The sequence below is a fragment of the Anser cygnoides genome, chromosome 4 (assembly GCF_040182565.1).
Source record: "Anser cygnoides isolate HZ-2024a breed goose chromosome 4, Taihu_goose_T2T_genome, whole genome shotgun sequence".
NCBI classification, from domain to species: Eukaryota; Metazoa; Chordata; class Aves; order Anseriformes; family Anatidae; genus Anser; species Anser cygnoides.
Window position 1 is genome coordinate 44,170,001 of NC_089876.1, and position 17,559 is coordinate 44,187,559.

A 17,559-nucleotide genomic window follows, 5' to 3' on the forward strand; every position below is an offset into this window, starting at 1 on the left:
GTTTCTAACTTAATTATACCTCTTCCATAGATAGCCACAACGTTTAATAACGTTTGCATCAACCACTTTTCAGTTACTTTAACGTTCTCATATGCATTTAATACATATTTTGAATCATTCCTATGTAATGTATATTAAATTCTCTTTACCCCACGTACAAAAGTCTTCAGTTGTTTTTGCTGCAAAGCTAATATATAACATAATAATAATGATTATTTGTAATACAGTGCTTCTTATCTTAGGATCTCCAATAATTGAGTATAATGAAGTATTTATTATTTCTAGTTCAGGACAAGCAAACAGTGTTAAATGGCTTCTCCAGAATCCAGGGCTTATGGCCCTCTGCTCCAGCCACTCTCCTGCTACAGTTTGTTATTTCTCCATGCTGGTGGGCCTCTTGCCTGACTTTACGACAGTTAAATAATGTAATTAAACAATTAAGATGATTGTCCTTAAATGATCAATTAAGACAGAATTCTAAACACGCTTCCTCATTTGGAGTTTAGCCTACTTTCTATCCCCTTCTATGTATCAAAGACAAGGCAGCTAGGCTAAATCCTGAAATCACTGTACTTCATATATTTTATGCTTTATCCTAAGCTTCTATGAGTGCTGTGTGATAAGTGCAATTTTCTTAGGGCTTGGGAAAACTTACATCTACACAGTCAATCAATGCACCCACCAGATGCATCAATTTTACCTGAAGAAAAGATAATATTTTTCTCACTATACTATATGTTCCTTTCCTCAGTAGCTGGTAAATCTAATAAATATGTTCTAGAGTTGTGATGAATGGCCAAGCATCTGAACTCTTCTGAAATAACCTTTGTAGGCTTACTTAGAACACTTTGTTAATTAGATTTAGATGGGGAAAATAAAAACCAAAGCCAGCAAAACCACAGTTGCCATACCTGTATTTAAATAACTATCAGACAAGATTGAGCTGATAGACATAGGGAGGCTACAGGGATTTTGTGATATGTAAATAAAATTAGCATGCCTAAAATCTGTTTCTTTTCTAATTGCAGATATTGTAATTTAATTAAAAAGGAGTAATATTTAAATAAAAGATTACCCACTTAAACAAGTTTTCTCTATGAGCTTTTTCTCTCTTAGCTACGCTGTTTAGATCCTTTGCAGAACTGGTGTCTTTCTTTACTACTTTCATTCTGTATCATAAACATTCAGTGTTATTACAGACATCATGGTATCAAACTCCAGATAGGCTGAGGTTTTAAGGGGAAAAATTAGACTATTTAAAGCAATTATAACTTTCCACTTGATAGTTTAACATTCTACAATCATTACTGAGTCTGCAGGCACTGTTAACCTGTTCTGGTGAGACAAACATGTCTTTTCTAATGTTTACTGAGATATTGTAAATTACTTAACGTACAGCAGAGTACGTTTTTCTCAGTTAATCTAGATCTGATCCCTGAGGGGCTATTTATTACATATGTATACAACCTGTCTGTAGAAGTGAAGTTAATGTAATATGACACAAGTAGCACACATTGTTTAAATGTGTTCCAGAAAGTTAGCAAATTTACTTAAAAGAATACTTACATGCTCTTCTGCCTGGAAAACAATGAGGAAAAGGGTTCTAAATATTAAACACTGCTGTTCACTGTAGGTGGCCAATTAATACACTGTATCCAAGCTGGAACAAATCCTTCAAATATATACATAAAGTATATAATCTCTTATCTGCTTAGGCATTATCAAATTTTTAACAAATCCTGGTAACTTCAAACACAGCTTTAATGGGATGTGGTACTAAAACATGCAAAGTAAAGAACAGAGTTTTTAAGAACATAATCTGTTTTAGAATGTTTCAAGAGAACTGCTTTGAAATGCAATTATAATCTTAACCCATGAGTAAATGCGTGCCATCTAACAGAATTACTTTACATGAATTTATATAGAAAGAGATAGCCTTGTGTTTCCTAACACCCATCACAATTTGAAAATTGGGGTTTAGACAGAAGTATCTTGAGTTGGTTGTAAAGGGTAGCTGTGTTTGAACACAGGAGCACGCCTATGGCTATAAGTTCGGTCCCTGTAAATGTTTTATATGATGAGGACAGAAAGTTTATTTGAGAGAAAAATGCAACAGGATTTTAACACTACTCTAGCCCTGCTAAATAGTTGGAGCATATTTAAATACATCTTTTGGGTCTTTATTGCAGTGACCTAAAGTTAATATAACACATCTTTGTCTCAAGGTACAAGAAGGTGTGAGCTGATGCTTCCTAAGACTGTCTCAACTTTCCCTTACACACATAGTGAAATGTCTTTTTTCAAAGATGACACTTCCAGTTTCCCTTGTGCATGCATAATACATGCTTTTCACACTGGTCTGGTCTCTTTTTATTCTGGTTTATAGTTGCCTTGTCTTCATGACTGACATAAATAAGCCCTATTTGGAAAACAGCAACATGGGTTAAAAATCTCTTTAATCATGGTGAAGACAAAGCGACGAACTGTTCCAGGTCAGTGTGTTCCATACAGACAGGTACGGCTCATATTTGCTGCTTTTCATTTTGAGATGAAAATCTTTACCTCATAGATTAAAATTCCCATCTTTCCCCAGAATATGTTGCAATTCTCAATTATGAGAAGAAATAGACTGTATGTAAGTGAGGCAAGTCTTGTATTTTGATATAGTAAGCAAAGCTTTATAAAATTTACAGACCACCCTGTTAAAGAACATTAGTGAACTCAGTGAAGATGCTCTTTCTAGTGCTTTGATGTTAAAAGGAAAATCAAAAGCAGTGGGTTTTGACCATATATGGTGACTGCGCAAGGTGTGCTTTTGATCTTTATTCAGTGAACAGCCACGGTCAGACGCAAAAAAAGAATGCAGGAATCTAACTGAAATTTAGGTAGAATTTAGGCAATCTTGAAAAGACTATTTAGCTACCATCAAATATAATCAAACCCTAAAACACCTTAGCTTTCATTTTTAAGATCGCTGAGTGCCTTCATTGCTGCTTCTATGCCTGCCTTTAAACGTGCCAGTTACCACAGAGCACAGCAGCTCAGACTTTAGTTCCTGACGACCTTAGTTCCTTAGCATCCTGAGAATCTCTGACAATGCAGTTTGTAGACCTTCTAGATCAGGTTCCAAAACCAATGCAACAGTAACTACAGCTTCTTGTTGTTTTTTTGTTTGTTTTGTTTTGTTTGTTTTTTGTTTTTAAAGACATGAAGACATGGCAAGAGGTTAGGCTACCAATTCCTTTTATTAATAGTTCAGAGCTTACATAATCTTCCATATATGAAGGTGGTAGAGGTTCAGCTCCTTCCTCTGCCTAAAAGGAATCATGCTATGATTGCTCACCTGCAAGGGAAGTTAACCACTGCAGGGTGCAAAAGAAAAGCACGTGTATGTGTAGAAAGCAACAAGAAACATTATGCTCAAGCTGTTTCTGTTTCAAGACTAGAACACAACAGGAAAAGGTGAGAAACTGCAGTTTTGACTCATGTTTCAAAAACAGTGCATATACTTTATATGAAAAAAATTGCATAAGTGCATAATGAACAAGATGATCCTACCACTGGTAGGGTCCTACAGTCTCCCCCTTTCCAGGTGAAGGCTTAATCACCAAGTCTGACAATTTTGCTTGTATTTGCTTCAGGTTGTTTACCTACACTAGTTCAGATTCAAAAGAGAAGTTATAGACTGCCCTTTTATCCCTCCAAGTCAGGTATGGTCAATACTCACTCACAGTAGAGGACAGATCTGAGTCCTCTATAGTGGAGGTTGGACTCCACATTTCCCATGTGGAATAAGCATTAATATGTGTATAAGCACTAATAATAAGCACTTAATTGTCTGGGAGGTGTTCATGACCACTGGAAATATCGAAAAAAAAACTACTACTGAACTTTACTCTGTAAAGATTTAGAAGTTATATCAGGAGAGGGACCTCCTCTGCAAAGCACTAACAGAAGAAAGTGGTTCTGTCTCAAACATCTTAAGGCAGGATTCAATATTCACCTCTGCCTTCGTTGTTGTCTACTGAATTGTGGATAGACAGATGTGCAGTGGCTCTGGTACTTCCCAGGGCCTTCCACTCCCTATATGTAACATTACTGTTTTAAGTCTACTGTGCTAGCCAGATATATAAAAGAACACATTGCAGAACACCAGAATGACAGGATGGAATGACAGTTCTGGCCACTTTTTAGATCTGGCCCTTAGTGTGGAATGACATTGCTTGTACCTTAGTATCTCTGTGTTGTTTTTTTTAACATTGCACATAACGTTTAGATTTGCAAGTGCCAAGCGATGATTCCCTATGTACTTCCTGTTTTTAGCACTAGTTTTTTCCTAATAAATAGTACCCAGAATAGGAGTGGAAGAAGAGCTTAAAATGAAACCAGTTGTCTCCTCTTCAAATAAGTAAGTAGGCTGTTTTTTTGTTTATTTTTATTTTTGCTAGAATGATTATACTATGTGTTCCACATTGCACTACACAACATGATGATTTATACTGTATTTATTACAATCCTGATTTATGTAGTTTCCTATATCTACAATAGCTCTTGTTCTAAAGGGAGTAATGGGGATGTCAAGTATCCAAACAGAAATAATTCCTTTTGTAGTCAGTAGAAAGCAGGCGCCACAAAGAATTCTGCAGTAATCTGCAGTAGTTTGAGACTTCCTTTAAGACTAGACTACATATTTCAAAATAGGATCTTGATCCAAATCCCAGTGAGTATAGCTGAAAGACAACCCCCATCGACAAACAGGGCAAATTCAGTGGGTTTTGAATCACCTGCTACCTAACACCTTTCCAATGATTTGGATGTTCTCTTCCATGTAAATGGAAGATGACAAGTATATTCAGGTACAGCATTGTAAACCCCGTTCTCAATAAAGTCACTCTGAGTTTTGCTAACCTGAAAAATATGTTTACATGAAAACCATTTTCCTTAATTTCAGCTCTATAATCACTTAAGTTTATGAGTCAACATTTTCTTAGCACAGTTTGACAGTTAAATCCTTGCATCAATGACATCTACTGCAAGGGTTTCTACTATGTTTTCTGCCTGCTTTCCTTTGAGGAAATCAAAATAAAATATAAGTACTTACAAGATATATATATATATACATATATTTATTTTTTTAAGAAATGAAGGTACTACAGAATAAAGACAAAGCAACAAAGAAATTTTCTTAGTATCACACAACAAGTTAGGAACAGGTTATTGGGCCACAATATCATCCTGTTTGACCTCATGAATAACACTGGCCAAGGACTCTCTAGAGTTTTATCTTGTTTGAAATAATGGATATCTTCTAGAAAGAATTGGATATGAGTAAGTATTAAAAATATAACTTAAAAATGTCCAGTGACAATCTATCACAACTGTTCTGTCTGTGCACTATTCCAAAGGTTAATTACCTTCTCTACTCAACATAACACCTTGATTGAGGTCAAGATTTTTCTAGCTAAGCTATCAGTTGTACTGACTTCTAAGTTCTGCTAGAATGAAGAGCTCTTTATTAGAAGTTTTCTGTTCCACATATAGATACTTATATGGATGAAAAGGCAAGAATAGAATTTCAGTTTTCCCCCTGATTGGCAGTAAGCCACTGTCACTGTAGTCCCTCGGGACGCCCTCCCACAGCTACAGCTAAGTATAGTTTTACAATCACTTTTGAAAATAATACATTATACTTATTACTTTGGTGTAAAACGAATGACACATGGAAAGCACAACATATCTTAGCAACAAATTCCTTTGGATTATATTGAATGTACAAAGAAAAAAAAATTAAAAGGCATCTTACCTCAACTTCTTTGTGAACCTTTATCTTCATCAGTTTCTTTTCCTTGAATTGTTGCCATACTCTTGAAGTTCACCTAAGCAGATATTTAGTTGCAAATTAACTTTTTGCTATTAACTATATAGACTACATAAATCTACACTTAAATAAAGCAAGAAGAAGAACAGTCTTCCTTATTCATTTGTGCTGTAGCATCTCTCCACAAAAAAATGAAAAACCATATCGCAAATCTCCAGCCTGTATAGATTAATATATGACATGAAACTAAGCTGCCTCATCACAGCTTTTATCCCAGCTTCTCTTCTTTTAGAGGTGGCTAGAGACAGATCATTAACTCTCATCAGTTACAACTGATCTAAGTTGCCTAGTTCTATCAATGCTACATCCATAAAGAATAAGGTGAATAAATGAATCTTATTGATAGCATAGTCTAGAAAGCAAAATTTCTATCTCTAAATTAATAATGTAAATTCACAGTTTATGTTAACATTGAATCAACTTATGTAATGAATGCATATCACTATCACCTTATTGCAAATGGATATTCACATGGAAATGGCTTGCAACTTTTTTGAAAACAAAAGTTTCACAGATTTCCTGAACGCTGTAATGCTGATTCACAGTAGAGATGACAATAAATATATATTTGAACAGTCATCTTTTTAAAATTTTCTGAAGTGCTCTTCAGCTTCAGAAAGCACAGAGGAAACAATGAACATCCAAGAACTACAATTTACCTCAAGAAATCCAATCCATACACTTGCTACATTACAGTTTACCGTGTTCTTTTAACATTTATAACTATTTTTGCTTATAAACGCATAGATTGTCCATTGATTCCAGAATTAGGAAAAGAAGGGTTTAAACATAACAAGAACAGTATCTACATCTGTTTGCTGTTCTGCCAGCGCTTACTCTAAATACTTTACATGATACAGACTACTTAAAGATACTTACTTGAAGTACACATTCACCTTGCTTAAATCACATTAGAATTAAATATAAGTTGCATTCCGTACTGAGAAACAGATTAATAAAGGTGAAAAGAAGATCATGTTTCTCCTGTTAGCCTCTTGGCAACTCTGTAGGTCTAGATGATATCAAGATGCTTTAGACAGAACCGAGCACTCCAGCTAAATAACTGGTAAAGTATTTGTTTTATCAAAATCTGCACACACAAAATGATTTGAAACTTCACCACACAGAACAAATACCTAGGTCCTTACGGGTTTGTTTTTCTTCGTTTTCATTTTCTAGGAGTAATAACGACCTTGGGGCAGGGCATTTCCTTTGGATTAATGACTGGCTGGGGTTAATGGCCAGGAGCTGTTCTTTGGGCCATCAGTTCCTCTCAGGCGGTCATTAATCCCCAGGAAATGCTCTGTGCCTCAATCATTATTGCTTAATTTCAGTGCAAACAAACTACTGTGGCAGACAGCATGCTGTATGCTATCCCTTAAGCACATGGAACACAGATTCAGTTAATTTAATCAGTTGTTTACACTATGGTCTATTTTCTGTAGCAAGAGGAAATTACAGATCTTTTGATTGTTATATGAAATCTGTTGGCTGGTCTCATCATCATTTGATAGACTGGACCATTTCTGCATGAGTTATTCAGTTTGTCACTTACGTTGTCAGTTATTAATTATAAACTGGATGGCTATTGCTCACTTAATTTCTTGGCAAAATTCAGATGATTGCCTTAAACACTATTACAAAATGCATTTTCCAATGACAGTGTTGCTTACCCATGCACGCACCTCATCTTACATATGAGCTTATTAAATTTTACAAGATACCACATTTGACACATCCTGACATTTACTGTACAGTTTCAGGCATGCCATAGAGTTATTAAATTATCAACAGTAAAATATAACATGGACTTTCTCCAGGCTTGTGCTACACAAATATTTACTAGAGCACAGAACTTTGTTATATTTCTCTAGTCTACTTGATAATCCCCTGATTAGACGTCCACATGCTTGGTGGAGCCAAAGAAAAACTGTAAATGGTCAAAGGCAATGCAGCATATTTGTTTTTAAAGGCTAACTTTACAATAGTTTGACTTAAGAAAACTATTTAATCAAACTGGCCAACCTCATTGATTTCTCAGCTTTGGGATTGTAACAAAAGGATTCAAAGAAGCTGTTAGCAGTAACTGAAAGCCACTTTCACTACAGTTTTAAAAGCTAGAAACTTTTAGGAATGTAGGTACTGCTAACTAATTGGGGTGCTTATCCTCTGTCTTTCATGTGAAAAACTGAGTTAAAACTTCAAATACAGGCAATAGGTTGGTGCTTATGGTCAAATGCATTTATTCTTTTCTAAACCGTTACTCTTAATTCAAATACTAGTTCAAGGACAACCCTATGCTGAAATATATACACCGGAACTTAATTACCATTTTCAAGCACCTGGTGTATTCTTTACAGCTAGATGGATTCATCATGCATGTAACTCCACTGTGGTACGGAAAATGCACACAACATCTTTCCTGTGATTATTCAGAGCCTTACGTTGTGCTAGGCACCCTGGCAACTGCTTCTTCGAATCTAAGAGAGACAATTAGGGTGCAAAGAAAAAGAGGTCGGGTAATAAAAATGCACCACCATCATCTTGACTGGGAGGACCTCAAAGTATAAAACCTAAACAGCTATCTAGACTGCACTTCAGAACAAGTTTATGCACCTCGCATAAGAAATGCAAGTTCCTAGAAAAGATCAGGAAGCTTTATTAGCTTAGCCTAACTACTGCTACTCTGCTGGAAGATGCCCCAGTGGTGTGCAGGTTCCCTGTGAAGGGCATGGCTGAAATGCCAATAAACTTGAGTTGAAGGTAGTAGGACAGGGTGGCCTATTGTGCAATTTGTTTTGACAATGTCCTCGCTTTTTTTGCTGAAATACCGGGTATGTCTGAAAGTGGTTTTTACATGGTTCTGCAGTTTATGAGGGTATTTCAGGTTATTCTTTTCTTTCAGATGTTAAAGCATATGGCAGAAAACTATCTCCAGAAAGGATCCCCCAATTTGCCCAGACTACTCTATAGTGATTGGAACACACACACATCTAATATAAAAAGTAGATTGATATAGACTACATGCAAGAAGCTGGCCAGGTTGAAAAGGTATGACAGCACTCAAAGCAAATGCTTTGTTAAGACTGCAGGAGTGTAAAGAAGTACACAACAAGCTAAAAAAAAAAAGTACCAAATATATTTCAGATTCAAATATGACATTTTAATCTAAAAAATATGAACAACTGGCTGAGTGAAGTCACCCAGGTCATTCTAAGCATACAGATGTCAGGTATTGGAAAACACTATTGCACTTTGATTCTCTGAACAAGAATTTCCAGTCTTTTCCTGCATGGTTTTGCTTTCAAGTATAAGCAGACCACATTCATTAAAACCAGATGCTACTGTCTCTTTGGTCCATTTCAGTTATCAATATCATGTTTGAAAGATTGAAAACATTTTAATAAAAATTTGACTGTGTTTGTGATCAGATCAGGCAAGGCTGGGTTAAGATGCCAAATTCTGTAAGTTTTCTTGCAAAGAGAAAAGAGAAATCCAAATAATTCAAACTGTACTCTCCCCTTTTCTTTAAAACAGTTTTTAAATTACTTGTGCATTCCAGAGCGAAAAGCAAACAAATAAAAAAATCATCAAACCCAAACAAAAGCTAAAACCCTAGGTAATAAGAAAACATATGTCATCTGACAACACACCCTGGGGACTTTTTGTCAGCTGGATGGAGCACCAGCCATGATTTTTCCCTGCTTTCTTCTACTGTGGGAGGCCTCAGAGGAGAAAACTACAAAATACATCTACTTTGACTTTGCTTCTGCTTCACTAGTGAATACTATTCTAAGGGGGTCTATTCTCTGCTTCCTGCATGTTATTCCAATAGCTGAAACGGAGGTGGTCCAGAAAATCTTGTGGTAAACGTCTGGATGCTCAGTTTGTAGCTCAAGCCCATTCTCATGTTCTGAGATCTACTAGGCTCCAGGGTTTATGCCAAAGTTCAGAAATCATTGCCCTAATTTAGGTTATTATCACTACAGGAGCTTTTAATGGATTAGTGTTCTACATTTTTGTTGTTTAGGCAGATACACACAGTATGGCACTTGGCTTTACTCCGAGCTGTTGCATTTTGATCTTTTCATTTCTCAGATTTCTTACGATTTACCAGGTAACAGCTACGATATTATTCTCAAACATTCCACTGCTGGCAGCTGTTAGATACAACTCTGTAGACTGTTCAGATCCCATTACCTTTTGATTTATTGATTTTTCCTCTTTTTGTTGCTGGTTCTCTTCAGAGCAGATTTTCTCCCTTCTAATTACAGATGCTTATAATGAGAATGGCTCCTTCATTTCTTTTTCATATATAGTGTTTCTTTTATTATTAAAAAGTTTGTCTGTATTTTCAAGAAGCTACTATCCTCCACCAGAACCTTCTAATAAATCACTGGATTTTTCCTGCTTCATGGTGAACGCTTGCTTCCATCACAGAACAACTCTACAAAAAGCCAGTCTTGGTGAAAGTGACAACAGCTGAGTCCTGACACCAGTGAATTACACAGTAAAATACTTGTTTTACCAAGCCAGAATTTCATTTCAAAACTGGAATAAAACAAGGGCAAGGATGGGGTTGAAGGCATATTTGTGCAAGGAAACATGGAACAATGTCCTAGAAGTTCTCATTCTTCAAATGGTATGTCTATTTCAACTCCCCCAAACACACACCCCAAGATCTCTTTCACTCAGATTATGAGTAGCTGGATGTTTTAATAACAGGGCATTACCTGGCATTCTTTTGATTTATTTTTGTCTATTTTTAAAGCAAAGCCACTTGATTGAGACGGGCAGTGGCAAGAGTAATTTTATTGATCCTGTCTATGACAAAGATAAACTTTCCTAAAAATTTCACAAGGGTACAATACTTCAAGAATGTATGTTTGGAGACCTCCCTTAGATTCATCCATAGATATTCTATATATTCATATGCACTAGATTTCAATATACTTAGATAAACATATATCAAAATGAATGGGAATACAATGCTTTTAAATAAGTAATACACTGTTAAAGGAAACATTCTGTTTCAGTCTTCTTTGGGTCTCATTTTTGACAATTGCTTCAAAATCATTAACTGACCCCATGTCCTCAAAAAAAAAGACTACAAAAATATTGCACTGATAGAACTACACTGACAGGTTCCAAAATGGGGCTCATCAACACAGCTGATTCACAGATCTTGGTCTCATGGGGCACAAAAATTCTGGTCAGTAACACAGTCCCAATCCCTCATCATTCCTATCTACCAAACCACAGTTAAATACTGTTAAAACAGAAGATCCTGTCTTTGCACAGCTGCAAATTTGAGAGCCCCACTGTGACCAAGAATTGGAAGAAACATAGCTAGTGTGGCTGCAAACATGCAAAGAAGTATTCTATACAATCACCTCTGTATTTAGATGTGATCCACACTAAAATGGTTGGGAGCCTTGAGAAACGTGAATGTACCATGAATTGTAAGCACTTTCATAGATCGAATTATATTTTGTAAATAAATATACTTTGAAAGAAAACATTTTTTTTTAAAGAAAAGCTGAATGACTTTCCATAATTTCACTGTTCTGTGGTACAATGGCCACTCTGGTGTCCATAAGAAATGCTGCTGATTTCTGTGTTATTTTCCTATAGTTCTTCCAGCCATGACATCCTTTTTCCAGCTGTAAATTTTGACTCTGATGATTCGTTCAGGGATTTACAGACAGCCAGAAGAAAAAGGAAGCCTTAGCTGTAGACCTGGGCTGCACCTACGCAAACTATCTGGGCAGTACTCATGCAGTCGATCCAATACCAGCTGGCCTTCTTGAACTCTCCACACATGTACTACTTTATCGCTATGCAAAGACTTCTGTTCAGAGAGTCAGACAGAGGTATCAGTAATTTTGAAAACCTTGCTTAACAAAATTTCAGTGATCCTCATGAAAGTGTTCCCTGAGAGGGAATTTGAATCTTATTTATTTTGTTACTCCTTTTTTTCCTCTGAGCAATTTCAGAGGTTTCCGTTCTCTCACAGTGTAAATACTAATAAAATTACCTCATTCCAACAGAGTAAAGAAGAAATAGGCATAGATGTTCTCCATGGGACAAAGGGCTTCTCCTTGGCTATTGCATGGTAGTGAAATCCGTTTGTCCACCCTGGACACGAAGTTCCACCAGCCACTTTGTAAACTCATTTAGATGGAATGAAGATTAGTATTTTTTAGTGACAAGATGACACAGTAAGTTCCCATTTATTCAGGGGGGCCTTATTGCTTAGGTACAACTTCTTGAGAGATTTTCTTTGGATGAAAGGAAGAATTCCTAAAATAGAAGGCATAGCGTCTCACATGCCATGCTTTCAGGGTGTGGCTACTCTTACTTGGAAACCTTCACTTCTCAGATTAACTCAGATGATTTATGTAGTGCTGAAGACATGGTTGTCTAAACAAAAGAGAGGAAGGAAAATCACATTGTAAGGCCACCATCATGGTTAAAAGAGTGGCCAAATTCAAACTCTCTTAGAAAATTGCCCTGTTTACCACGTAAAACCTGACATACTCACATACTGTTTAACCAGCCAATCTCCTTCTAAGGGCTTCTGCTCTGCTGGGGTTTTTGCTGTTTTTAAAACTTTGCCTACAATCTCTTAAGGCAAGCTGTGCTGTAGTTTGTGTTTCCTCATGCTTTGTGTATTTGAAAAATGCATACACAAACAAAGATTAAAGCAACTGCAAGAACACATTCTCTGTTGCAAGTTCCCCAGATTCCACTCTCTGTGTTCTACTACAGAGGAGGAGTCCTAGAACTGTATGTAGGTCACATCGGAAACCTGTGGATCACAACACTGCTGTAACTGTAGTGCACATAGGAAGTTGACAGTTGGGGTACTCCTGGTAATTCTAGGTGATTTTCTAAAATAAATGGGTGGCTTGTCTGCATTCACAATTTTCAAGTAGAATTTTAAAACCTCACTGCATTTACATTTCTAGGTTTAATTCTTGTCTAAGGACCAAATCACTCTACATAGAAGGATGAGTTACTAAAAGCAGGAGTAAAATATGCAATATCACTGGCAATGTCATCATTGATTCATATAAGTAAATGCCCACCTACCAATACAATGGCAACTCAGTGATAGATAGCATCAGATAAATAAAAGAATAAAGCTGATGAGGCTGGGATTTCTTGACACTCAGTTAAAGCCTTTCCTTGTGACATGTCATGAAGCATCTGCTGCACTGTATGGTGCTAAGTGGAGGCTAATGACCCTTTAGGTCCCCTGGCAAGTTCTCCTTGACAACAAGGCGTAAATGGCTCTTTAATACAGCCAACCCCTATTGAAATCAGCCTTCTAAAGCCAACAAGTAGTACTGGGGCCTCCTTTAGCACAGCATCTTATCACTTTGGGACTGCAGTGAAGTTGGGATCTCAGTTAGTGGAAAAATGATTTATGTAAGCTTTGCATATTAGGAGTAACTCATAATTCCCCCAGTTCTGTGATTACGTTTAAGAATGCTTGTGGGTGCAGCCCATTTCGGATGATGTAAGAGGTAAGTGAATCAGAATGAGGAAAGGTTTGCAATTAAGAGGCAAAGAAAGGTGTAGAGAAAGAAGAATAAGCTGAATGTTCTGAAAGAAGTTAGCTTCTTTTTAGTTGCACTAAGAGAAAAAAAGTCAAGTGCCAAAGGAGACTTAGACAATGACAAAAGTACAAAAAAATAGGAATTATGTAGGTGCCTTTGAATTTCTTTAAACATAAACACAAGGGCACTGAGAAAGTTTTTCAGGAACCAAAAAAGAAATAATTTTTCTCAGCAGGTTATTATTTACTATAATTTACTATTATTATTTACTAATAAATAATTTTACTCCTGCTGCTTAAGCAGCAGGACTGCTACCTTAATGTCAGATCTGCCATCATCCTGATTAGTAACCTTCATATAGTGATTTACTTTGGTTTAGTTATTTCTTAAATGGGAATTAAAAATCTTCTTGTAGAGGAAATTTTACAAAATCTCTTCTGTATGATTTAAAGATGAGAAATCCAGTTTCAAAGGCTATTAATGCAGAAAGTACGTTCTATTTAGAACAGTTTATAGAGGCAAAAAATATACTCCCCACACAGTCCTGGGCCCCAACAAAAGACAGACTGACAAACTCATGCAAAAGCTGGATCAAGAGCCAAACTTTTCTGAGCAGGTGTATCACAAGAAACCCTAAGCTTTTAATAAGCTTTTAAGAGGAGCTTATTCTGTCAATGTTCTAAAACAAATGGGTTGCCCAGCTCCTCTAGTATGCAAAGTACAATGAAATCTCAGCACCACTAAACTAGATAGGAATTTTGTCATTTACTTGGCAATGAAATTAAAATTCTCTAGGTTTGTTCATGTTCATTGTTTTCAGTCATCCTTTTCATACCAATGTCACCTCTACAAGCAAGGTACACAGAAGTTGGAGCTATCTGGAAAATGTCCCATGGGCTCTTTAAGAAGCTTCAGAATGATCCTACTTTAAATCTCTGGGTACATTTATAAAATAGGTTTGTAAAAATATGCATATGATCACAAATTATTTCAGTCTTACAACACCAAATGAATTTACAGAACATGAGCCATAAAAGCACAACTTTGTTTAGACAGAAAAATCCAATTTGAGGATTCCATTAGCTTGTATGTTACAGTACTGTGTGAACTTCACTTTCTTGTGCTGCATATTCAAAAGCAGTATTTCAGAACAATAGATTAACATTCAGAGAAAGTGTGAGTGCAACAACTGAAAAACCTAAAAATGCATACGTTTGGGTATGAATTTCACCATACACATCTATATTTGCAGAAGTTTGGCTCAAACTTAATGAAGAGATCTTAATGAAGAGATCTTAATGAAGAGTATTCCAGAAAGTGTCATACCTGGTACAGGAGCTTAGCATTCTCGGGGGGGCAGGCTCTAAACAAAAGGCCGTGATGGTGATCCTGTACCTCACTACCTACAGGAGTTAGAACGGTCCTGCAGATATATGCAGCCATGCAACATCACTACTGAAAACCTAACTAAAACCTTCCAAAGCTGTGAAAGTCACTTCTGGATGTAACTATGCAGTAAAGGCAGTGTGGGAAACTGTTCTTACTGCTAAACTTTTTTGATTAACCCAGAAAGACTCACAGCTTTGTTACATCAGAACAGGAAGATACTCAGACATTATAAAGGCATATACCACAGCCGTAAAATTTGTTTCGTTCAAGGAAAAGCAGACTGAGACTGCCAAAATAGCTATATGCAAAGGAACACATCTTTGTAGCGTAAGATCTGTTTGGTATGAATGACAGGCAAACTGTCAGCTCTAAGAAGCTTTACATTCCAGTGAAATCAGTTTGAACTACAGAAACTCAGATTTTGCCAAACTACACTCATCCAAAGACCTATGTAGAGCTTCTTCAAATGCTGCACCACATTTTTTTCACTATCATATTCAGTATTTTTTTTTAATACAAATATCTGAAAGAGACCTCTTTACATAGTTTAATTGATTTTAGCATTACTTGTTGGTTTTTTTTTTTTTTTCTGGATAAGATGGCAAGGTAGATGGCACTTACTAAAAAAAATTATTTTAAAAAGTTCTATACATGTTTTGGATTTATTGCCCTTATTATAGCTTGCCTTGCTGAAGAACATGTCTTAAATATTGTAAAACTATTCTTACCCGATCTAATATTTAGTATTCTCAGCTATTGTTTTTCTTTCTGGTGAGAAAGCACTGGAAATGTATAAGGTATATACCTAATTATTAACAGGTTTAAAATATTTGTACATTAAAGCCTGGTTTTGTGGCACTTGAATAATTCTTTAGAATATACAGAATCCAGTAAAACCAGATGGGAGTTAACAGAGATTTGGAGAAGATGATATTCATCACTGAGTATCATTTTAGGATGAAGAAACAGACAGCAACTCCTTGTTTATGAGAACATTCTTCTAGTCACCTATGTCTGAGAAAGAGCAGAGTTCTTACTAAATGATTTTCAAATATTTTGGTTATCCCTTAGGAAGCCATTAAATGGTAAATTACTGTATCATCATGCTCCACTGGTCTTTCACTGACTTTCAATTGAGACAGACTTAATGTTTCCTTCTAGCATAACTGAGAAGAGAATCTCTTGGTTCACCCAGGAGACTCAAGCACCTGATACACAACTTAAAGATAATAATATGAAAGACACACAGCTTGCCCTCACGGTATCACTCGCTCTCAATCTAAGCATTCTCTCAAGTGAGTTGATTCCTGACATAAAAAATACCTGCTACATGAGCTTCAGAAAAATAGATGTATTTGGATATACAATGAACTGCAAAAATCAGGACTGCTGTTTTCAACACCAACCTGAGTTCCTCAGTTTCTACATCCGTTTAGAAGATGAATTAAAGAACCTTGATTTTCACAGGTTACTGCACTTGTTCCTAAAGTTGGTCTCAATGTGTTCATACCTTTGTTACTGCCAACAACAGCCAGAAATAGAAAAGATGCAATGGCAAATAGTATGTTCCTTGAAGTGGAATGTAGACAGCCTAAGATTTGTTACTCTACCACTATACATTACTGTATAATTTATCATAATTTATATGGAAAACATTTTCTCCAAAATTATTGACTGTGGAAAATCCCAGAAAAATAACCATGACAAGGTCATTAACATTCTTTCAAAAACAAAAAACATACTGAATGTTGTTGTTTCAATAGTTTGAAACAAGTAATGATCCACCAGCATTCCCTTCAGTTCACACATGATACACAGAAAACAACTAGTCTTGCTCAAAATGGCAGAGCTAACTGATGAACTCAGCAAACGAAATGACAAACCTATATGAATTAGAATCAGCAGTCAGCTTCCTAAACAACTGCAGATGACTCTGGTGTATTATGATACCTTTCTCCAAATGACAGTCATGTGCAGTGTCTTGCCATTATTCCTGAAGCCAGACTCTTACTGCCGCTTTGCACAGCAATACCTGAATGGGATCCCGAAGTTAAGTCTAAACAGATGCACTCTTTGTGCTGCCGATAAGTCCCACTGACTTCAGCATTACTTGAGCTAGCCAGGATAACAAACAAAACACAGAAATAAATACAAATACGAACAACAGCTATGACTGTGATGCATGGCATTGCAATGGTGACTTAGAATCATAGAATCATAGAATATCCCGAGTTGGAAGGGACCCATAAGGAACATCAAGTCCAACTCCTGGCACCGCACAGGTCTACCCAAAATTTTAGACCATGTGACTATGTGCACTTCTGTTGGTGTGAATCCTTTTTTTTTTCTCTCCTGTTAAACTTGTTGAATGAATGTTAGCTTATTTATTTAAAAAAAAAAAAAGACAACAAAAAAAAATCAACACAACCCTGCATTAATTGGGAGGTAGGCGGTAGAGTTGGGGAAGAGGTTGTACTTACTTCTTAATTCTAGAGATTATCAGTATACTCCCTTTTAACTAAACAACTCCATACCCACACTGGAACCTGCAATCTGGCATTACAGAATCTTTTAGCAACAATGGGCAAAAGATAATTAAAACAGCCTATTTCTTTAAATAAGTAGGATTGGTCATACTTTATCTGCAATTTCCCAATAGAAACAGGATAGAGAAATACAGACATAAAGGTAAGTCAAGCCTGCAGATAGTGGAGCAATGATGCTGAA

General features: G+C 36.3%; 1 protein-coding gene across 9 annotated transcripts in view; it reads right to left on the reverse strand.

Moving 5' to 3' along the window:
- The window catches only part of LOC106032217 (uncharacterized), a 170,672-nt gene that overhangs the window by 84,718 nt on the left and 68,395 nt on the right, over positions 1–17,559 (reverse strand). For all 9 annotated transcript variants that reach the window (XR_010831496.1, XR_010831494.1, XR_010831497.1 and 6 more), the window contains one exon: positions 5,804–5,876. The gene's annotated coding sequence lies outside the window, so the exon portion shown is untranslated. The remainder of the gene's footprint in view (positions 1–5,803; positions 5,877–17,559) is intronic.